This window comes from Amblyomma americanum, chromosome 1 (genome assembly GCF_052857255.1).
Source record: "Amblyomma americanum isolate KBUSLIRL-KWMA chromosome 1, ASM5285725v1, whole genome shotgun sequence".
Taxonomy (NCBI): Eukaryota; Metazoa; Arthropoda; class Arachnida; order Ixodida; family Ixodidae; genus Amblyomma; species Amblyomma americanum.
In genome coordinates, this window is record NC_135497.1 from 482892081 (window position 1) to 482916932 (window position 24852).

At 42.7% G+C, this 24852-nt stretch overlaps 1 protein-coding gene and 1 long non-coding RNA gene across 3 annotated transcripts in view; both read right to left on the reverse strand.

Moving 5' to 3' along the window:
* Positions 1 to 24852, reverse strand: part of LOC144127118 (uncharacterized) — a 74466-nt gene that overhangs the window by 15242 nt on the left and 34372 nt on the right. The window lies entirely within an intron of this gene.
* Positions 6647 to 13993, reverse strand: LOC144116070 (uncharacterized). 2 transcript variants are annotated; one of them, XR_013311723.1, is made up of 6 exons: positions 13924 to 13993; positions 13446 to 13516; positions 9782 to 9888; positions 9471 to 9652; positions 7034 to 7148; positions 6647 to 6791 (listed from the first exon to the last, which is right to left on the reverse strand). It is a non-coding gene; the product is annotated as an uncharacterized LOC144116070 (long non-coding RNA). The 2 variants fall into 2 exon arrangements; XR_013311721.1 differs by lacking the exons at positions 9471 to 9652; positions 13924 to 13993 and having other exon boundaries at positions 13446 to 13913.

Here is a 24852-nt window from a genome sequence, read left to right on the forward strand (position 1 = left end):
GAGAGAACGGAATTACACGTACCGGCGACCAAGAGTTTACCCGTGAAAATACATCGTGTTCTAAGTTCAGCGCAGCATCAGGACGTTTGTTCAACAATCGCGCAAGGCTCAACGATCCAGAAGCTTCACGCAGGGTCTGGAAATGTGGAATGGAGAAGACCCGATTCGCGCCGAACGTCCTCCGATGAAAGAAAAAAAAATGAAAGCGCAGATTGCCGCTACGTACACTGTAAAAAAAAATGCTCCGCAGTAGAGAGAAACCCGCTGGTAATGCGTTGCCGGAGGGTTTTCCGCAACATGAGGTACGGACTAAATGTCAGAAACCGAGACTCCGTATGACGACTGTCACATTCTTGGTAACGGAAAGTTACGCCATGCTATGCACGAGACCGAAATCGTTTTTTCACAACGAATGCTTATGTTTTGTTCTTATTGAAGTTTCCGCAATGTGTATGCATACGTCCTCCGTTTACTCGGAAGTCATTTCATCTAGAGCGGAAATTATCTGTATTGTAATTATGTACTTTCTGTAGTACATGAACATGCGTCTTCGTATAGCTTCTGCCCGCAATGTTCACTGCAGATATAGCCGTCCAGGTGCCGAAGAAATAAGTATTATGTACAAGGCTTTCCTTTACGCATATTATGTAGTGCATACGTACAAAGAATGCAGCTTAGAATGAAAGAGTGGTAAGTGTTTGGGTGAGTACAAGTACATACGTTTTATTTTCATGGCAAACTACACACATTGTACATCTGCACATTGCTGTCGGATCCATCTGAAAAGCATAAAAAAAATCCTCATTTAGTGGTCACACAACACCAAATATAAATTTCACAAATACATTTCAACCATCCGCTATTGAACAATCGGCTTTCGTAGAAGCTTTCAAAAGCCATTCACCGAGAACCAACCCGTTATAATTTATTGCCCAAAATTCATTTCTCATAACAGTAAACAGTAAAAACCACAGGTCCAGAAAGAAGCAGACAAAATGCGCTTTCCAGGGCGGCACTGTGCGCATGAAAGTCTTTACAGTTGCTTATCATTTTGTGCAAATAGAAAGTAGCTCAGGATGGGGGCCAGATGCAATTCAATGCAGGTGCCTTTCTGTACATAGTACTAAATCCACAACTTAGCGAGCAAGGAACATTGGTAACATCTGAAAAAGGTGGGAGACGCTTGCCGAATTTATCGTCCATCCAATTTGTTATAGGCAAGACAAGACGAAGTCAAAGTCCCCGGGCATGCTTGTTGCGGCAGATTATGACGCTTTTTATTATGGCATTCCAATATCTCTGCAGTGTGCCTCACAAGGAACGGATGCTCAAGTTTCAAAAAAGGGCTCTTGGCAGAAATTTAACCAAAGGCCGTTGCCATGTGAACCTTTTTAAAATGATGACCCAGAAAGACGAAGTGTCCTCATGTGTCTGATGTAAAATAAGGATGAAGGCATGAGTCTTTCTGCTTTTTGAACAGCTGTGATAAGTTTTTTACTGGTACTGCTTGGTGCAGCTTCAGTCTCCTTCTTCACATTTTGTGAAATAATTATATATCTGCGAAAGATCTCGCTAGCACACATTTTGGCACTAATGGAGAAGCAAAAAGACCCATGTCCTAGGCCTTTTTTTGTGACACTAAAGGAAGGCTTGCCTTTTAGAGTCATTGATTACGAAGAGGTCCATGTGGCAACAAACTTTGAGAGAATTCCTTCAAGGGCTCTTTGTTCTCATGAGGTGCCCTGTAGATATACCACAACACCTCAGTGAGCTGTTACCAGCCCTGTGAGTTCACTGTCACTTGACATCAAGGGTATGTACTTTTCCTCGCCACATGCAGCAATGATGTATATGTCAAGAGAAAGCATAAAAGATTTCTAAGTGCAATTCTAGATTGCTTGCGGAGGAAAGCACAAAAGTGGCCATGCTCAGCTGTTACCTTTGCTTCTTGCTCGAGTTCTACAGTGAGTACTACGTAATGACAGGTGTCTGCATCAACTCATATTTAACACCCGTCCTGTGCGACCTCCATCTTGCTCTACATGACAGGCAACTTTATAACACCCTTCATGCAAAGAGTGTCATCAGGGTCGGTGTGTCCTGTCAGTTTCCTGGTCCTGTGGTTTGTGCTGTGTTTTCTACTCTTAAATTATTTACTGCCTTCATTCTCCACTCCATGAAGCCTGAATGTGCTACACTGGGCTGCTCCACGCGTTGTGGAGCAGCCCAGTGGCCATTTTTTTTTCATACGTCGGAGGCACTCAGCTCGAAAGCCATGCTTACTATATTCAGCAGACAAGGGTACATGTGAGTTCTACAGTGAGTACTACGTAATTACAGGTGTCTGCATCAACTCATATTTAACACCAGTCCTGTGCGACCTCCACCTTGCTCTACATGACAGGCAACTTTATAACACCCTTCATGCAAAGAGTGTCATCAGGGTCGGTGTGTCCTGTCAGTTTCCTGGTCCTGTGGTTTGTGCTGTGTTTTCTACTCTTAAATTATTTACTGCCTTCATTCTCCACTCCATGAAGCCTGAATGTGCTACACTGGGCTGCTCCACGCGTTGTGGAGCAGCCCAGTGGCCATTTTTTTTTTCATACGTCAGAGGCACTCAGCTCGAAAGCCATGCTTACTATATTCAGCAGACAAGGGTACATGTGAGACACATCATTAATAACTAATTCTCACAGTGGTATCTGGTGCAAGAATATCTAAATACTACTCAATTTTTGCTTAAGTTTTCAGATACACTCTTAGATTAAAAACATAATTTGGCTACATTAGCAGAAGCACAGCACCAAGGTACTCACCAGTTACCTGAAGCACAGTACGCAAGTTCTCGTGCCATCATGAATACAGCACACTGTCCACGTCTTCATAATGCCATGTCACTCCAGCACTTCGAGAGCAAAATTTTCCTTTAAAAAAAAGTTTTGTTTATGTTAGACTTGTCATATTTATTTTACTATATACTATGTACTTCTCATTGTACTGCCCCAGACTAAAAAATACCAATGATCACGCTTTGAATTATGTCATATGTGATCACCAAATTATGTGATCACCAATATGTTCTTAGAAATTCTGATTGAAATAAATCTGACAAAATATTATTTCAGAAAATGTGGCACAAGGAAGAAGGACGCTAGCTAGATAACCTGGACGAATGTTTTCAGTTGCATGCAGCCACCGGCACCATTGCACACAAAATGTACAATAAAGTGGGTTTTACCTTTCCGAATAGAATTTAATGCTGCAAACATTTAAGTAAAAAAATTTCAACCTTCCATTCCGCATAAAAGAAAGAAAATTCCTCTCGTTTTTTCACAAGCCTCTGCAAGTACACAATTCAGTGAATCTACTCTACAAGTACTTGAATCTATCAGCACGAGACAGGGACGAAAAAGAAACAAAACAGGCACTGACTCGCAACTGAAGTTTATTGAAGTGAACAGAGAGTATACAGAAAAGCCACACACCACAAACTACACAATTACACATAAGCTACATCACAACGTAAGTAAAAGATTGCCCTTAACATTCCTCTCATCTAGGCAGTCCAACCCTCTGCATGTTAACGCTATGGGCAGCACACTCACACATTCGTCACCGAGTCATAAGATGTGTCTAGCCTCGATAATTTTCTGGTTAATCTGCTGTGAACGTAGTGCCAAAATGCGTGTTGCCGAAAGGAATGGCTAGCAGCCTTCACATCCCTTGTAATATGCAGATAAGTTACAACCCCTACCAATATCCAAATACCTCTCATGCTCCTGTAGTCTTACATTGATACACATTCCAGTTTCACCAACATAAACCCAACCACATGATAATGGTATGCAATGCATGCAATGGTTGCAAGGCACATATATGTTGCCACGTTTCACTCGACACATGTGCTTTTCCCTAACGAAATTCACAAAGTTATTAACAATTTTACAGATTGTAGACAACTTATTAGGGGCCGAACACACCATTTTTATGTCATACCTTCTGGCCACAGTTTTCAAATTTTGCAACAACACAGTCAGTCTTTTTGCATCTCACTGGCTGGCCCCAGCCTGATCATGCCAGTCCCTGCGAAGGGGTTTCAGCTTTTAACATGCTAAAGGGAAGAATGGCACAGCATCAAGTAACGAGGAAAGCAGGACAGCACACCCACACACAAGTGCCAACCCTGGAGCAGATACAAAATCCAAGAGTGCGTGCTTGACATTCAGCGTTTACAGTCAAGGAAACGAGGAAACACGGATTTGAACGCTAAAGATTGAACGAGCCCGATCCTTGGCTGCCAACGCTGAATGTCAAGTACACGCTCTTAGATTCTGCATCCGCTCCAAGGATGGCACTTGTGCGTGGGTGTGCTCTCCTGTTGTCCTCGTTACTTGATGCTGCGCCATTCTTATCTTTAGCATGTCAGACCAACTTGCCCAATCTTATATGCTCAGCTTTAACAATTTATCGCACGCTTCTGCAATAGCGTGGTTGGGAAATCATGCTTTCATTAGCCTTAAAATCTTCTCTTGGAAACCAGTTGTCACGCTGTAAAAGCATGGCTTCACACATACCGAGCCTAGACTTGACGACGCAATGCTATCTTTCACTAGCTTAGAATCGTTCGACCAACAGTCAAGTAGCTGCTTAACACTCCTGGGTGAATATCGCTAGCACACATGGCGTGTGCAGAACATCAAGGTAAGGTTCAGAAACCGCAGCTCTTTTTGTTGGGACATTTTCTCCAAGGTAAACTTAAGACAAAGGCCTTGCTCCTTAAACAAGTTCACAATATGTACAGATCCCACACTATCACAACCTTTGTAAAAGACCAGAAAATCATAGACGTAGCAAAAGATTTCCCCCAGCCCATGCAATTTCTTGGCAATCATTCCTTCCACCCTGCTTAAGAGAATATTGCTTAGCACAGGGGCAACCTTCGAATCGATACATTTAGCAGACTTTTGAACATATGCCGCACTGCCATACTCCACAAACATGCTCTTCACTTCAAAAACAAGGAGGCAAGTGCCAAAAAAAACTTATGTTACACACCCATTCCTAAACACGAGCTCATCGTTGTGCTCCGATATACACATTCATAAGCTTTTCACAAGATCTTCATACGGGATAGAATAAAATAGTTCTACATCGACACTAATCACAAGACAATCCGCTGGATTGTGATTCTTAAGATACTCAACCACACTGCGAATTGAGTACAAGAAATGGATCTTTAAGATGCGAAGTAGACAGATGCTTTTGCAAATAACCAGAGATAATTTTGCATGAATCCTTTTCTGAAATTTATCTGAAGAGCATGTTATTGAATAGCATTTATTTGAAGAGCATGTTTGTAGAGTAGTGCAGTGCGGTATGTGTTCTAATGTCTCGAATATGTAGTGGTTCAAAGGTTGACCTTGTGCTAAGCAATATTTTCTTGAGTAGGGTGGATAGAATAATTGTCTAGAATGTGCATGGGCTGGGGGAAAAATCTTCTGCTATGTCGATGATTTTCTGGTCTTTTATAAAGGGTGTGATAGTTCGGGACCTGTACATCTTCTCAAGTTGTTTAAGGAGCAAGGCCTTTATCTCAGGTTTACCTTGGAGCAAATGTCCCAAGAAAAAGAGCTGTGGTTTCTGGACCTTACCTTGATGTTCAGCACACTTCATGTGTGCTGGCGAGTGTTAAGCTGCTACCTGGCTACATGTCGACCATTCCAAGCTAGTGAAAGATAGCATTGCACTTTCTAGCGCGGGCTCAGAATTGATGAAATTATGCTTTCACAGCATGACGACTAGTTTCCAAGAGCAGATTTTAAGGTTAACAAACGCAGGATTTCCAAACCTTGTTACTGCAAGAGCATATGATAAATTGTTAAAGAAGCTGAGACAGTTTTGCGGCGACCGGCACAATCTGGCTGGGGCCAGCCAGATATCCAAAAGACCAGTTGTGTTACCGTATGTACATAAATTGTCGCACAATTTGAAAAATGTGGCCAGAAGGTATGATGTAAAAGTGGCTTTCTCGGCCCCTAATACGTTGTCTAAAGCATGTAAAATTTTAAGAATAATTCTGTGAATGTGACTCGAGAAAAGTACACGTGTAGAGTGAAATGTATATGTACCTTGTAAAATGAATGTGGTATCAAATATTATTATCTTGTAGTCTGGTTTACGTAGGTGCAACTGGAAGGTGTATGAATGTAAGACTACAGGAACACAAGAGGGTAGGGGCTTGGCTAGGTGGTTGGGGTAACTCTGCTGTACACTGCACGGGATGTGAAGTCTGCTACCCTTTCCTTTTGGCAACACGCATTTTGGCAGTAAATTCAGAGAGATTAAATGGGAGATTATCGAGGCTAGACACATCTTAAGACTCCGTGAAGATTGTGTGTTTTGTCTACCGTGTTAACACACAATGAGTTGGACTACCTCGATCAGGGAAATGTTGAGGGCGATTTTTGACTCATGTTGTCCTGTATGCTTATCTGTAACTACATGGTTTATGGTATTGCTTGGCTTTTTATATATTCCCTGTTCACGCCAATAAACTATAGTCGCGAGTCAGCACCTATCTTGTCTCCTTTCTCATCCCTGTCTTTCGCGCTGGTGGATTCACCGCAATGGCTCACCTCTGCAGAAATCCAAGGCATAACATTTTCCTCTTCACACTCGTGGTTCAGCGCATAATACGGCAAAGGCTTTTCAATTCCAAGGAAAGTTCATGGCTCCATTGAACACTGCCTCCTGCTTACAAGACACAGAGCAGCAATCATTGTAGATTCTACCTGTGACACAAAGAGCAAAGTTTTAGTTTGAGTGGACTAAACTACGAAAGCAGCACAATATATCTATAGCCAAATAACTGAACTGAAAGAAATAGAGGGTAGTGTAATAGTGAACACACTGATATATTGCAAGTGAGATATATGCTTAATATATTGCAATATCCAACACTGCTACCATTGCCTTAGCCAACTACTTCATAAATAACAATAAATGCAGTATCACAAAAATACTGATAACGTACTATGTGCTAATAGTAGCAGTGCAGGTTCCATGAACAAAAAAGGGCCCAGTGCTGACTGTCGTTCCCACAGCAGCCTTGTGACCAATGGCCGGTGTAAAGGAAAGAGGAGGAATGACTGAAAAGAAAAAGAGCCAGGGGGAAGGAAAATAGGTATAGAAGGGCTTAGGATATCATAGGCAAATAAGGTTGTTTAGACAGTGAGCACAAAATAAACATTACCACACAAGTAAAGACATACAAGACCAAACATATATATCATTATGCAGAGTGGCAAACTTGATGCCATTTAGCCCAAAATATGTTTTCAATAAAGTGATTATAATTAATAATAGAACAACTGACCGAGTGAAACCATAACAGGGATGAACAAGGAAGTTGTTAATATTCTGGCAGAAATTAAAAGAAGAAAATGGATCTGGCCAGGGCATACAATGCAGAGAATGAATCACCAATGGTATCTTAGGGCAACATAATGAATTTGATGGATTTTAATGGCACAAGGGCATCTGTGGCCAAAGAGTGCCTTAGCACAAGTTAATTTCGTCTACTCAAGGTGAAATCAGAGACCCATTTCCCAAGCATTTCATTCCAGATAAGCTGAGCACCACGCCAGGAAACAGCTTGTGCATTGTATCGCAACAAAATGAATTTCACCCTAAGGAAAATATAGCAGGAGATAGCTGATTATAAGCTCACTAGATAAGATTAGGTGATTTCTGATAGTGTGGCATGTAGCTGGTGCAAGACACAGATAATTAAACTGGAAAAGGCCATTGTCCTGAGGTGAATGTAAACTAAGCAATGAGGATAATGAAATTCGCTACACTAGAGCTGTTAAGAATCAGCTCAAGTTCCATGCTTCAAGATGATGCAAGTTTGCTCAGTGAAAAAAAAATCATAAGTTCACCCAAGAATTGGTATCTTGGCGGTATCAGGCTGCAGGTGCAGATGAATTAATCCTGCCTCAGAGAAGAGCTACATAAAGCACAAAACATTTCAGGCCAGTCCTAAACTGACAGCTGTTAATAACTATTTTAAAACTGTCTTTCATTGCACAAACAATAATACCAAGTTTGTGTTGGTCATGTGATTATGTTACTGAGGCTCTCCTAAAAATTCTAGCCAGAGCAAAAATACAAGCTGTCTCAACTAAGTTTTTATATCAACAATGAGAACATAAACACATGCAGATTATTCAAGTAGAAGTATTATTCTTCATGACGTGCCCTACAAATTTTAAATTATACTGAAAAGTAATAGAGTGGAGTGCTTGTGCCAAAAATACTAAACCTCAACAACAAAGAGAACACAAGATAAAGGCAACAACATATTGCCCAAAATTTAAATGTTTGACAGAACAAATATGAAAAGAAAACCTCTCCACAACTGGAACAAAACAGCGTGATACCGAGCACACATTTGAAAATTGTTTCATCCAAATCCCCAGTCTGGTGCTCCAGCACTCTTCAGCCAGCATGTCATGAAATGTACCATAGTTCTGGTAGCTGTAAAGAGTATACAGCTGATCCGGCATTTTGATATGTGAACAGTAACCCTCAATGACCACCAGGCTGAATACTTTCAAGAGGCTGTTCTAGTAACAAGACTGCAGTGAAACACTAAGCAAGTTATGCGGGCGTAATAATGCAAACCGTTAATCTGAGAGTTCGCTACCACGCAACTCTGTAGTAACTCCTAAAGTGTTGCAATCGAATAAAAAAAAGGACTGCCTATTATATAAACAAAAGTCAAGAGGCTGCAATGCAAGGCCACGACAGAAGTGCTGCAATACAGCAATAGTGATACAATGTACACTTTAAGCAACACAATGAAACATGATCTTTTATCCTTAATTATCAGAATTTAAATATTTGTTTTCCGTGCTCTCTTGCAAAATTAAGTTTAGATCGTGAAAGCGCTCGAAAAGACAAGGATACAGAAAGAGATTTCCACACAGTGTGCTTACTTCCAGTGTCTTTTTGAGCACATCCACTATCTAAACATGGTAACCCAACTAGTTTAAACGCTGTCGTTATTCCAAAATTAAGCCTTTCCCAAAGTGGGAGCCCCTTTCCCCATACAAGGTGCACCATAACTAATCCAACACTTTTTTCATGGTATGTTTTCTCTGATAATAAACACTGTTTGAAGATTTTGCAATAGTACTTGTCTTTTCGATTCTACGAATGTATCATGCAAGTGTTCAATGAAATGACCATCTGCCTATCTTGATCATTGCTCAAAATCAGGGTATAATGCACCATGAAGGGCAGGCTCTGCTTGATTTTTATGTTTTCCTAACGAAGCATGTATGTGCAACCCTTCTGCTGGCTTGTATGCAGCAGGTTTGTCTAGCTAGGCGAACTGTGGTTTTGCTATAAAGATGAAATGGTACTTTGGAAGTGATGGTTTTCTAAAATGCATTTAACATACATACCGGGGCTTTAACAGCACCTGGTGTAAGCAACATCAGTGGGGGGGACCGCAGGAGTGGCCTAGTGGTCCGAGCATCTGCCTCGCAAGCGGTAGGTGTGGAGTTCGATCCCCAGTGCCACCGGGTAACCAGCGGTGATACAATGGGTCGTTTCAATGGCCAGTTTAAAACTTGAAATAACCATGCTGCAATATATACAAAAAATGATTTGTGTGCTCTCTCTTACATGACATAGTTAATCATATCATAGTGTTGGTAGTACACAAAATGCATGTGTGGAACATATACATGCACTGTTTTTGTTCACATCTTACCTGCTATGTGCTGTTATGGCATGTTATGTGCTGGGAAAGCAACAGTTAGTGAGCAATGTTGTGTTGCAGCCTTTCTTCTGATGGAATTTGAATCATGTGAGGTGCAGCTGAAAGAAATTGTTTCATACATAAGTATATTTCATGTAACACAACAAAAAGTGCACAGCCCCATTATGAGTTGTGGTTTAAACTAACAGCGAGCTTTTTAATACTCTATTTAACATATGATGCAAGTCAGTGATGCTGGAGGCACAAAACTAAATACTGTGAGGTAACAAGAGCTAATATGTACAATCATGCCTTTAAGAGATATTGTCAATATATATTTTCCTGAATGAACTAAAGTTATCCTTAGAAGCATTCAGAGGAAGATAATTTTGCTAAATGCCTTTTGCCAGAATAGGCCTTTTATGAACCAGTTGCAAATGAAAAGAATAACTTTAAGACCATGCTATGCATGGTCTAACGCCAAAGTAGTTGCATACAAGCAGTATACTATGCCCCTAGTTTTATGGTGGGCCTGTACTGCACAATTTTCATGCAAGGTAGTGGAAAGTATGTGCCATAAAACAGACCTCTGCTTGCTGAAACTGGCAAATAAGTACTGGGTTTTTAAGGCAGGAAAAAAGTTACATAGTTCCTTCTGCAGGTTTTGAACTTCAGGTTAGTTATTTGAAAAATATCAATCCCTGAACTGCAATGATTGAAGTTTTTAGCAAATAACATTTCCATTGTAACAGTGGAAACGCTCTTTTATATGAGGAACGACTTTTCAAAAGCCTGCGTTTCATGGTGGCTGTCAAGTAGCCCTGATAAAGAGAAACCAGTCACGACACACAACCAAGCCCCCGTAGCACATTTTCAACTATACCCTCATGATATAGCTTTAAAGTAAGTGTTAAGCAATACAAATACAAATCCCTTGATTTCCTTCATGATTTATCACTGGTGTATACATACAAAGATAACCGTACAAGATGTGGAGTGCATGGTACAGAGAGAGTAGGCAGATGGTTTCTTGACACTCAAAAAGTGAACAAGGGAAGGAAAAATCTCAGGGTGCTTGCCATTTCGACAAGACAACTTGTTTTCGTCTGGGGTCAACATATACAGAGGAAACTTAGAATCAATTACAGGGTTGTCCACTCTTAGTGCGAACACACGAGCACATGGCTGTGCTCTTTGGGCCACTGTGTCTGACATTGCCACACATCGAAGTGTAACATGACATGAAGCACCACATCCAGGTGCATCTCCTCTTGCGCCATTTTGCAGCGATGAGTGGCTGCGCCGCACACAGTGGACCTCTAAAGAGTGCGGCCATGCGCTCACATGTTTGCACTAAATGTGGCCAGCTCTGTACATTCCGGAATTGGCATAATTATTTGAAAAGGCCTTGCACATGGTCAGAGGTTTCCCAACCCACATTTTCCCCCTCCTTTCCTGCTTTCTTTAATTTATCGTTATACTTTAACCTTACGCCCTGCACCTCCTGACATCACTTCTCGGAACCTTGGCTGCCATACTCCTCCCCCTCCCCCTTCTTTTTGCCTTTTCTCCGAACCTGCCCTCATTTTCTCTTTTTACTTCAAATTATTTTGCCCCCCCTATTCCCCCTGGTATTTTATTCTGCCATGCTCCTTAATTCCTTTATCCTAGTTTTTCAGGAAAAGGCAGCCAGCCATACCAAGCCACCTGTTGTGGCTGGACATAAAGCCATTCAAGCCCACTATCCACACTCCATACCCCGAGATTCGTTTCTACTGAATTGGGCTTTTTTGTTTTCACAGTTCTGCAGGTCAACCGGTTAATCTTCTTTAGCAGCTATCATGCCTGGTCAAGGTTCATGCTCCCCATCGTAACGCCCTTCCCATATCGCACCCTCGTCCCACACAATAGGCCTTTCGCCTCGAAGTGAAAACCTTATTTAAACCCCACCAATGATGAACACTTTGCCAGACAAAGACAAGTCCTCGTGTCGAAACGTCGGCAAGCACCCTGAGGCTTTTCCATTCCTTATTCAGTTTGTGAGATACCAGGGACAGGTGTTCAAGCAGCCATACCACACTAATACCCCTGTCACACGGGCACCGCAAAGGCCTTTGAGAATCATATCCAAGGGCGTAAGGAATGCAGCTACCCGGTACAAATGTTGCGCCTTTGTCGCTAAGGGCCTTGGAGGCGAAGGCGCTCAACCGAGACCTTCGGAGCCCGAAGACGCGGCATTCGAGAAGCTGTGATCGCAGTACCATCCAAAGTAAAAAAGTAAAAGCAATAAAAAAAATAGATAAGCTAATAATGTTTGAAAACATTTTTTTCAAATACGAAAGGTGTGTCTGGCTTTGGTTTTTGTACGGGTGTTTATGTTTTATGTTCAAATTTCAAGACAGTGAAAGTGTTGCGGCAACACCGAGCGCCCATGGAGGCCAAGGCAATACACGTACAAAACCTGCTCCTGCTGATGAGAGTAGCTGTTGCAGTACTTTTAAGGAAGCAATCAGAATAAAAAATTGTCAAAGCTCAACGAATGAACAGAATACACCACTTTAATTTTAGAACACTCACTTCAGCCACCTCGAGTATAGCAGCGGGTGCTAAGCCTGAACGACTTTCACCTTTGGGCTGCACCGTGTAGCTGCATCGCTGCTCCTTTAAGCTTTCGCTCCTTTGGTGAAAAATGGTGCCTTTGCTGGAAAGGCCTTCGAGGAATGCCATGTGACAGGGGTATAAAGCACATTTTTTACTGACACGAAAGACTCAGTGCCTTTAGTTCTGACAACATTCTGAATCATGCTTTGGTGGCTTAGCATATCAGAATACTGGACATGACAAAATCAGCTAATTAGTGAGGGCTATTATTTGCTATAGGTAAAATTATAACATTCTCCTAAAATAATGAAAAGAAACCACCAGCACTGACATCAATGTACAATTTGGCTGTAACATACTGACATGACAATCTAGTTAAACGTAAATTCTCTTTTCGCAGTTCAAAACTGCATGCATTATTTCTAGAAAGCGCGAAAACAGAAGCTCATACATAGTGCCAAAGAAGAGTGCATAATAGTACCACTTATGAGGTGTTTATCGGCAACTGCAATGAGCAAGGCTATGTTAATGGCAATCCAGAGTTATTATGTGTCTTACGAGCGCATGCACTTGGGAGGATATAGCAGCTGTGGACGCAGCTGTCCATCGCAGTTTTCAGTCTGTCGAGATAACACATGGGGTAAGGTATTCCCTGTTTTGCTGCCGAAGGCAAAACCGTCAGCGAGTGGAGTTGCCTTGCTATTCACTGTCAATATCTACTGCTCAATGTAAAGGAAAATAGGGCATAAAACATACAGCATTTCATATATGCTTTGGCCAAATGCAGTGAGAATGAAACAGACTAGAGACTTGTCTTATGACGTTTGCACTCTTTACTTTGCACCAGAGGAAAATAAATTTATGTACAGTTGACCTACTGCTTGCCACAGTCCTAGAAGAAATGAATCCAGGTCTCAGAAATTCTACCGAGAGAATACTGATGCTGCATGTGCATTTCTCTGAACTGTTCTGAAATATGCAGAAGTTACCAATTTTTTTACTACCTGATTACATACTGTAATCTTTGCAAGGAATATGAGGTTAACGGACTGGGAAAAAATGTCAGGAATGGTACCTTTGGTACTGGGCACTTGGACAAACAAATGACCCACTGGGCGTCCCCAGGAGCTCTGCTACCAGGCACCCCTGGCAACAGTAGTCAATTTTCCAGATCCAAAGGAGCCATGCGAATGATTGCCGAAAAGTCAAGTTTAAGGACAGCAGATGCATGAACACAAAACAGTTTTCCAACTTTGTTTCAGTGTGATAAATGGTTTCAAATGTCTAGACTATATCTGGTAGTACACAAATTATCAGAACACCATCTCCCGCTCAGAATCATCTCAAAACACATTCGACACGCAGTACCAACATGGACAGTTCGTGCTTAATTGAATCCAAAAGTTTACGCTGATCGACCAATATTACTCTAATTAGAGACAGAAAGCGCATGCACGTTGTAATGATGTTATCGTGAACATAACATGCGACGAGACGCAGGGTTACAATACAAGCAAAAAACCGCTTTCAAAATTTGAGAACAAAAGGCTCACCTTCTCACAAGTTCGCCAAACCGGAGACGTTGCCGAGTGGCTGCCGCCAAAGTCACTCGCAATGCACAGAAACAATAAAAAGGCAGTGCCGCTGACTTTCCTTGAGCAACTCCAGTCGACTGAACTTCCAACTGTTCGCACCGACTACCTCTGCAAGCATGTCTAAAAGTTAGCGGCGCAGCCGCGCCATTTGCAATTTACGGAGCAACACGGGAAATTCATAGCGCCATTCGCGTATTCGCGCTCAAGCTCACGTCGCTGATGTCGCAAAGGCGCACAACGGCAAAAACATATAAGATGTATTTAATTTTACGGTAGCTTTTTTAGCTGACAACCTGAATCGTTTTATATATTGTTTTTTCTTTTCGTTGCATGAACGTTATTACCACCAGCGGCAGCGCAGCTTGGCCATGGCTAGCCATGGCGAAGTCGAAGCGCTAGCCGAGCCCGCAGTCGGAAACATGTGCGCAGTTAGCGCAGTGTGGAGTTGAATGAACAGGCGCTATGGAATGGGTTTTTGTTCTTCCGTGTTCGCTGCGTGCGTCCTGCGCGTTGCGTGTCTTTAGTATGTGTGTGTGTGTATGTGTGTGGCCGGAACGCTGCATTGGAGTGTACATACAACAGCTCGCTGTCCCGTGCGGCATCGGTGCGTAGTAAAACGATCATGCAGAATGTGCGTTACAATGCCAGTGGCCCTGCACGAAAGAGTAGACTTGAAGCCGACGGAAAAGCTGCTCTCCCTCGTGGGACTGCAAGAATCTGGCGAGTAACAGTCGACGCGCGTTTCGGTGGATGATTCCGTTTACCACGCCAAAAAATTCAGCACTGGCCAACAGCAATGATGAACTGCTGCTGCATCATCACCTGTGTGATGTTTGTGACAAGCTTGTTGGATGTGAACGTGGCCATGAATGGTATTCGCCGAGCAGTGGCCCTCAGGGCGTGGCACCAGTGGATACCTGAAGACGATTACTGTTTGCCCGCGCCCTGGCGCCTCGCATTCAACCGAATGCTTTGGCGTTAATTATCTATATCTGAATTTCACACGTAGTTGGACTCGCAAATATTACAGCGTGCAAACGTACCGTCGGAAGAGCACCCTTTTTCATTTTTTTAGGGAGGGGGTAGGGGAATTACCGTCTGCTCAAATTTAATGTCACTAATATTTTGAGCTTATTTTCTAAACAGGTGCCGTGGTGGCACTGTAAGCAATGCATTTACTGGGCAGAAGTTTATTTTATGTTGTGTTGGCACAAGGTTAATGATTGTCATTGTACTGTGGTGCCATGTTCAAACAAAACACATAATTGTACACTCTCTTTGAAGAATGTCTAATGAGGTAATAAATTACTGAGCAGCGAGTATGCACTGTGGTAAATGCGACGAACGTTACTGAATTACTTCACACTTGTCATGTTCTGTTGTCGTTAGTGATTACGTATGCCTTGGTGTCTGCTGCTTTCCAGTGTAGGGGTCGAGAGGCACGTCGAGCTCCACTTAGCAGCTTTTTTTCCTTCCACTCTCTACTGGCCAACGTGGTAAAATAAACTCAACATAATGCGTGATTGCTCAGACCTAGATTAGACTACCATTTCACTTATTTACTCTCAGGGCCAATTGGCATCGAAGAGAGGAGAGCGACTAACATAAATACATGTGTAGGCAGATTAATTAAAATGATTATACACAGCAGACTTGAAGGCATTGGATGCAGTGGTGGACATGACGAAGGCAGAGAAGATGTGACAGCTGGAAACGTAGAAAAGTGGAGATCTGCGTGAGTTTGTACGCGACTTAAGGTGAATGCTAGCAAAAAAATTAAGAAGGTGCAGAAGACTGAGGCTAGAGTTAAAACTGTAGTTTAACAGAGGAAAGCACCTCCCAGCAAGCCAAAATGTGCACATGCAAGCAGTTGTGTGTACACAGAACATAGAAAATGAAACTCCTTTTTGGACAGAAGGAAAGCTAAGGCACATTGCTTATTGTGATGTTGCTTAAAAAGTTGGTGTCTAGTTGTTGCCCTTCATATCTGGTCCTTCCACACCCAGCAACTGAAATGCCATCAAAAAGGAGCATCTCCAATCACTCTAACTACATGAAAGGTACACATCGCCAGATGTCAGAGGCTTGGTGTCTCACCTTGCAGACTAGCTAGTTTGGCAGATTTAAACTGTACCGCATGTAAGAGGCATGCGGTAGCCTTGAAGGGGAGTATTTCATAAGTGTTACAGCATATTGTACAGTGCTGGCATGGTTCATTATTTACATCACAGTAATATGCTAGCACAGGCTGGAAAGTTTCTAAGTGAACAGAAAAAAACAATGTTCATGCCATATCTTAGCCACATTCTTAGTATTGTATAAAAAGTGCAAATAAGGAATTCCTCATTTTTTTGTCAGCTTTTTCTTTCTGTGCATTGATTTTTTGCAAGTTAGCAAGGTTCTACAGTCTTGTGTGCCTATCGGCTGGCCCCTTGTTTGTCAAAGGTACCGAGTACACAATGGGTCGTGTCAGTGCAAGCTAAGTAAACGATGGATAGAAAATTCGTGCTTTCAGAGTATTTCCAGAAAAAACTGCTATTATTTCCTACTCAGGATGGGGGAACAGCATCGATGGTGCACATGCTCCTTGTCACTGCAGCAATTATGGCTGCTCGCTGCTTTTTGGTGGCGTTTCATTTATCTGCAGGAAGAGCAGGCATGAATGGGCGGCAATAGGTACCTACTAAATTAAACATTGCATTGAGCAATATGTTGTTGTGTCGGTGCTTTTGTTATCCATGAAGGAGTTGGTGTTTTTGATTAATGGTTGTGTAGCAAAGATGTAACTGCTACATTGCACTGCATTCACAGATTTGTTTGCCCATGCTTTTGGTTTACTCAGTTGTTTATTTCCTTACCAAATGGCAGATGGAAATTCGGCTTTCAAATTGTGCACTTTCATCATGTTTGCAATGTACTTTCAGCTGGTGTTCAGTTTCACTTTAGAGAAGTTGTCCAACCATTGTCTGTGTCTAAATGTTTTCTAACAGTTGACCTCATTACGCAGCATTTCTCACAGGAAGCAAATGTTGCAGTAACATTTTTATTAAATGTTACTCTATCATGTGGCTAGCAATGTAGCGAAAAATATTTTCATCAAGTCAGCTTTTAACATTATAGCAAATTAAGGACTTTGTTATTTAACGTTGCTCACAATTTGTACCAATCACTCAACCTTGAAGCAACGTAATGCGTTATCACCCTTCCTCGGCTCTTCATTGTGTTAATCACGTGAGACATGCTCACGGTCGTTCGCCATGCTAGTTTGCGGACATTGTTGGCTAAGAGTAAACCAGACAAATAAAAAATCGGACGTCATGTGATGCCTATAGTCTGCGGGCCAGCAGTTCATCGTGTAAAAGTGGCGTTACATCATAAGCATCTTCTGTTTTTGCTGCCTTTAAGCAAGTTATTAGTGCATTTGGTGCAACACATAGTCGATGGGGTCAACCATCCTGTCGTGTTAAGTTTTGATCCCTTAAATTGAATGTTTAGTATTTTTCCCTGCAACGACTACAGAGGAACACGGACGTTTCCTTCAATACTGGACTGAATATACGGTCATTCCCTACGTTTCATTGAAAGCAGAAGTGGTTCTGTATTTAAAACGTACATAGTCTACGTTATAGGTACGGAATTTTTTTTACAGTGTACTGAGAGCGGTGAAAAGAGCAGTGTTCAGCTCCGATCATGCGCCAGTTACACTTTTCACGTTGCGAACAGGCATGGAGCCGCGTTTCTCCGTTCATGGGCCAGTAAGGTTGCTGCGAACGGGGTTACCGCGCACAACTGTGTTCACAGTGTTCAAACATCTTTGCCGCCTTTCCCGCCAACGGTCGCGGCCACCTGCTCAACCCAAGCACCCGCTAGCCCAAGCCAGGCGTCACCTAGCGGTCCCAGAACGGCACCTCCCATTTCGCTCGCCAAGGGGTGCTAGTCTGGAAGTGCCTCCTCTGCATTCCTTGGGCTTGTTGCGAGAAGCAGCCCACACGATGAGTCGACAAAGCGGCGCGTTTCTAGGCGTATGCACCACTCTACCTCATGGATTTTGCACTACTATTGCGATTTGCAGCCGCCTTCGCTTCACCCAACATATTTCCTCGTTATATCAGTCAATAAATGTTACAGACATACGCATCACAACACGACGAATCATCTGACACCATCCGGAACACCCCGCTACAAATGGTTCGGCCGTAATGGCAATCTGGAGGTCCTCGGAATGCACGGTTTGGGGGCGGAAAGGTCGTCATTGCGAATTCCGCAATTTTATCCCCAGGAACGTTCCAAATCATTTGACACCACTTCGAAAATTCTGCGTCAAACGGGTGGCTGCAAATTTTGTGCAAAATAGTGGTCCCAGTGTGGTCCCACTTCGATGGCCGCTATACTATATAATAGATCGAAAGAAAAAGACCTGTTGCGCGATAGCGGAACAAAAAGTTGCTTCAATATGGAACAGGCTTCCAATCCCTTCGGAAATTCAGTTGCATATCGGTAAAAGCCATCTTGTGCACCACGGGCAATTTTTTGTTCCGCTGTCGCTCAAGTTGGCAGGGGCATCCAGTACCGGCAAGGCTGTTACTCGTCCGCGCCAAGTATTAAAAATAAAATATCAAAGAAATGACACATTGCGTCAGCGCCGCCGCGCGGGCAGCGTGGGCGAAAGTAGGAGAAACGGAACTTTCGCCTGACCGACGTGACGTATCACGGGAGTAGTAGTAGTAATAACTTTATTCATAGAAATATATGTGTGGGTCTCGGTGTAGAGCCACTCTTCACATCTTTTGATGTGGTCTGTGGCTCTTGTGGCAGGGTTGGAGCCGAGCAGCGTAGAGTGGTAGTACAGCACATCCGACAAGAGTGGTCAAAGCTTCTTCAGTGTTCCTGCCCACCTCAGGTAGTTATGAATTCACTGCACATTATAACCCTCTTGGCGTAGCAAGTTCACAAAACCGTGGCGTCCTGCGTGCCTATGTGTATTCCATCGGCAATTTGAAATCGCAACGGTCAACCGTTGCGATTTCAAATGGCCAATGGAATACAACGAATTTCGCCTGGTGCCGTTTACTACAGCGGCTTTGGTTTTGCGATATCCATTTTAAAAGTAGGTTTAGACTCATAAAAGCGAAAATAAGGGGCCGTGATGCAGTTCTAGATGGCCCGACGCGGCATTGCCTTTCTTAGCGTGGGACCGCTCGCTACTTTGTTTTGCTTGCTTACATTTGTGTGTACGCGCGCTCGCGCCTCACTGTCTGGCTTAATCTTAAGTGTCTCGCTGTTACAGTTTGGTATACGTTTTAAGGAATTTAGCGCTTGCATATATATTACTTGCGTGTTTTCTGCAGCCGCGATGTGAGCGTCACATTCAGAATTATCGCGCAGGCCTCACTAACACCAGTAGGATGGGGCAGCGCGCTGAAAGTCAAGAGCGCGCCGTGAGCTGCATACATAAAAGCCGTCGAAGTTGTTTTTGTTAGATGCACAGGATGCTTTGATTGGCAGTATTCGTGCTGAACTCCTCAGTGTGCCTCGCGGAAGCGTTGCTCGAAACTATTGTGTACCGTAGTGCTGCCGTTCCAGACACAGCTTTTACATGGTACAACCTGCTCTAAGCATTGTAAATTTCCCTCAGCCCTGAACCCCGGCTGTCCCTGGCGTTTCTCGCTCTAAGCGCGCACGATCGACCATATACTGGAGGGCACCAAAGTATTCCTATCTTGTTCCTTTCTGCCGTGTGTGCTTTCGTGAACCTCCCAGAAACAGTTTCGCCTAGTTTTTTATGGCCTTTTTCGCGGTTTCGCGGCGCTTCCACCGGTTGGGGCAATATGAGTCTGAGGGTGCTTTACGGTCTTTATAAGCGAGGCAGCGCCTTTTGCGCGGGCCGCTTCTTTTTACTTTTTTTCTGGACCCATCTTCGTTCCCTCCTCTTTTTTTCACATAAGCAATGCAAAGCTAGTTTAAGAAAAATTGCACCTGAGCATTAAAACACCTGGTTTCGAGCCTCCTACCGTGCATTTGTTCTTTTTCAACAGGTGCTGGCCCAAGGACACTCTTCAGAGTTCCAATAACAGCACCATGGAACTTACCCTATGATGGTAAGTGCACAAAGAAAATATGAACATTTTTGCAAATAGCTCGTTTTTTCATTTGCATAAAGAACTATGGACCGGTAGCCGTGATATTTTCGTGATGGATATCGAAGGGTCTGTAATAGGCATCAGTTTTACTTTAATGCAAAAGATTATTTCTTGATTCTCCCATTTCCATAACTCAGACATGTTATGAAAATGTACACACTGTTCAGACACAGCTATGCAAATACTTAAGCTGTTTATTGCTTTCGGAACAAAACATAGTTATAGGCATACCTTCAGTCATTTTGTTCACAAAGTTTAGTTTTTAAATTGCTGATAATGCAATTCAACACAATAGCTAGGTGGGCGAGTTGGTGATACATTTTTAAATATAACAGTGCGGAAAACTGGGACTTCAAAAGGAGAAGTCCTGTGTTTTTCTCCTCTTTAAGTCCCCATTTTCAGCTCTGTTATTTTTAAAAAAAAGATAACGCAACATATATCGAGCACTTGAGATATCAGTTGTCTCGCAGCCACGTTTACATGAATGTGACCTGTCTCGACTTTCTAGCATATCAGATGTGGGAAATGCGCACCCATCCCCCGCCTGCACTTGATACCAGCTGCAGCTAACAAAAGTATCCTAAGTTGGAAGTGGGCGCAGCTTGCCGTTCCATAGTCTACACTGGGCATGGCACCACCAAGCTTGATGTGGTGCATGTAAACGATGACGCATCAGCGAAACGAGATACATGAGTACATACAATGTGTCGCAGTTTTGTAAACTTCGCTTATGAAGCCGAGTATGAACTAATATAAATACCATTACTTTGCAAGGGTTGTTGCTTTCTGTCAATGTTTCATAAAATTCTGCAAGTTCTTTAATGAACTGCTTTCATGCCCCGTTTAATTTCTGTAGTTGTGAATTTGTGGTCCTTAGACAGGAAAATTTTCCGACCACTACATGATAAACTTCCCCTATGAATGCTCATTTCTGCCTGAGTATATTCATGACTTCAAACAAAACATGACATGGCATTGCACAGTGGGCAATTAGTTGCCCTGTGATTGCACCCTAACAGTAATTTGTACGGTATCTAGGCTGCTCTGTGAAGTTTACAAAAATACGTCTCTTTGTTTTCTTTAATATTTTTTTCAGGTGAAGCTGGCCCAGTGACCTCAGTGGTGCCATACAGGCCAGCGTCGGACAGGCAACGGTGACATCTGCACCGGAAGCACCAAAAAGAAGACAGAGGAGACGCACATCTGTGTACACCGCTCAAATTCTCAAGCAGATTGAGAAACTGCATTCTTAAAGTGACAGATACGGGAAAGTACTGGGCCGGATAAGAAAAAGGCATCAGAGAAGGCAAGTAACACATCAAGAGGCTCTAAAAAAGCATAAGCCGCATTTGCTACAAGAGATTTTTTCAGATCAGGCTCTGCTCTTTTCCAAAATCCAAAAAGCACTGGTAAAAACAAACAATTCGCTCTCAATTTGTTCATTAACTCAAAAAATCTTGTTTCTTTAGTGAAATGCTTCCTTTGCTGCAGGTGAGGATGCTGAGGCGCTGGCTGGCACACATCCCAATGACACTTAATATCATTCCAGGTGCATTGAATGCAATGGAATCAGTAACAATAGATTGACCACATCAAGACAAAGCATTTTGCCTTTTATTCAATGAAATAGACTTGAAAAGAATTGTGATGCATGATCACTCGCAAGATATTGTTTATGTTCTATGGGGGTTTAATGTCCCAAAGCGACTCACGCTATGAGGGATGCCGTAATTGGCTTCGTAGATGATGGGAATACAAGGACATCTCATGTGGAAAACAAAGCTCTTGTTATGGCAGTGCCTGGCATATCAAGAACTTGGATTCAGCCAGTAGCCTTTGCGGAGCCCACAAAGCATCATCAGCCCTTGCAATATACAAGCTGCTATTAGACTTAATCCAGTGGCTTGAAACAAAACGTCATTAGGTGAAAGCAGTCATCTGTGCTCATGAGTCGGAACGATGCCAGCCTGTCAATAATCCTCATCCATCCCAGCCATAAGTCATATTTGAACACAGCAACTGGACATCTCAAAAGCAGATTAGTGAAGAAACTAAAGAACAACACATTTGCAGGATGCCTTCGCTGACACGAGAGTTTGAAAAGTGTTCAGCAAATCTGTGTCTGTGGCACTTCGCACTTTAACCACCATTCAGGGGCTTCCTGTTGATGCCAAATTTACAGCAGAGCTCGCAGAAAAGGCGGATCAGCTTTTTGACAGCCTGTTCAATTCAAGCCTGAAAACGTAGGATGACGAGTTGTGGTACGCATGTGTCAGGGTTCGGAACACCATGTCTTCTTTGAGTCACCCATAAATAGGATTACCCAATGACATTTTGGTTCCCCTCGGGACGAGTAACCACGCTACATCAAAGGTTGGCAGATTACAATCAAATTCTTGCTCCTGCTGTGGACTATCTAAAATAAGATTTCCAATTTACTTATCTTTTCACTCGTTGATTTCTGCTAGACCCTTTCCAAACCTTTTTTCAATTATTCATAAAAAAGGCCCTACTGAGACACACAATCTGCACCAATTCGTTGCCACTCTGAAACATAGCTGGATTGGCAAAGTTTTCACGATTTCTCAAGGAGACTCTGAAGTGACAACAAATGCATTCCTAATCAACCTGGAGGGTGTTTCCGTATTGTTGTCATTAAGCAGCATACAAACCACAAGCCACAGCAGGCCGCAAGGCTCCAATTCATCTGATGTGCAGGGGTCTTCACAACATGCCCCTCGCATAGTATATGGAAATGTTTACCTTATCGCTGTCACTCTTGTGAAAAGCTTTTTTGATCTGAGAACTACTGAGTGTACATGTGAGAGAACACTGCTTGCCGCAGGCGGTGGCTCTGTCCATGAGCGACATCAACTTTTTATACTACTCAAGGAGACTGGTGATCCTGACCGAGTTTTCACATTTTCTGCCGCAACCTCTGAAGAATGTCAATATTATTAAAGGAATTAGATTCCGCCTTCGGATAAGAAATCACATTGTGTGCCCAGTGCCCACATATCGAATGTTTGTAAGAATCTGGTTGAAAGGATGCCAAGCCGACAGGGCATGCTCTGTTCAGTAGGCTGAAGTCTGAAGCTTCTTAATTTAATATGCCACACAAGGCTACATGGGTACACCTCATTCTTCAACAGAAGCACAGATACAAAGTCAAAGCAGATTCTCCTAACAGAAAGAAGCGTAAATATGCTGTTTTATTCATGACGCATTGTGTTACTAAATGAATAAAATATTTAGTATTTTATTTCTGCCTACTGCTTATGTGCTGTCTCTTTGTCGAACTATTTATTTGTCATGTTCATAAGTGTTTTGCATTTGTTATGTAAGGGGGTTGTGGCTCTTCGGCTGAGCCACTACACCCTTCTGCTAAGTGTGTTTCACAAACACAGTTCACTGCAGTTGGTGACGTGGCTGCTATGATAGTTTATAATTCTGCTCTGGTTGCGCATATACTGTAATTGCTTTTCCTCTTGCTGTATGAAATGCAAGATTGCTTTCTGGAACTGTTGTGTGCCATGTTAGTGTGAACGCTGTTAACCCCTTCAAAGATGATTAGTCATCCATGCCCAGCGAGCGGCCAAACTCAGTGGTACCCTGGAATAGGGGCGCCGACCTCTGCAAGACGGAGGGAGACATCTGCTTGAAGATGAAGACCTCTGTCTGACCGAAAGCCCTTGTTAGAGCAATAAAGTTTATCCTATCCTATCCTGTGACCAGGGGTTTGAATTTACTTATTACTGACGAATACTAACAGCTTACAAAAGGTACTCGGGAACCCCGTGTTATATGGCTTCTTTCTCCTCCTGTTCAACAAGCACATAGCCATACAGCCACTCAAAAAAATGCCAGAATTCAATTAATAATAATTAGTTGTATGCTGAAATCAGTCTCTATAAGCAATTGTAGCGTGGTTAGTGAAAAAATCAAGTAATGAAACTTAATGTTGAGGCAAGCATGGCTTCAGCAGCTCAAAAAATCCAAAAAGTACTCTGCAGAACCAAAATGTTTTGTGGCATATAATTTGCCATCCCCTAGTCAGGACTGTTGCACTCTATTTTGCTGTTGGGGGAAGTTAGCAGTATCTGGAATCTAGCACCAGCAAAAACAGGCTGGCTCATGTGTTCGGCTCTGTAACAATTAAGAGGGTATACACATGAGATGCGACTTGGTTGACACGTATGCTAGCGTCGAAAACAGGCATTCTCAAACTATGATAAAGTGCTACTTATACTGGCTGTTTTAGGAATTTTTTCTGCAAGCTGTAACATTGAGGGTTTTACGTCCCCAAGCAAACAAATGCACTAGGAGGGACATAGTACTAGTGGCCGGCATGTTATATTGGATCCCTTAACATGTGCGGACACTGCACAGTACAAGGACCACTTGCAATTTACCATTTTGTAAACCACCCGACATTACGGCAGATGCAATATAATGCCGCACAGAGAATTAGTGGCTTGTTTTACGCATTGCAAATTATATTTGTTATTTCTCTATGAGCTATTTATACGCATGCATATCTTGCCTTACCCTCCAGTGTGTCATCACTGCAACATGAATTAATGACCTCCGATTATTGTTGTGCGCCAGCCACGGCTACAACTGTTCTGCGAATTTTTAAAAATTCGTTTCTCGACCTGCCTTTGTTACATTTTCCTTCCCTTTGCGTCTACATTAAACAAGTAACCGAGCCATGCCCTAAACCGTGCAAGCCTGGAACTCGTTAGCC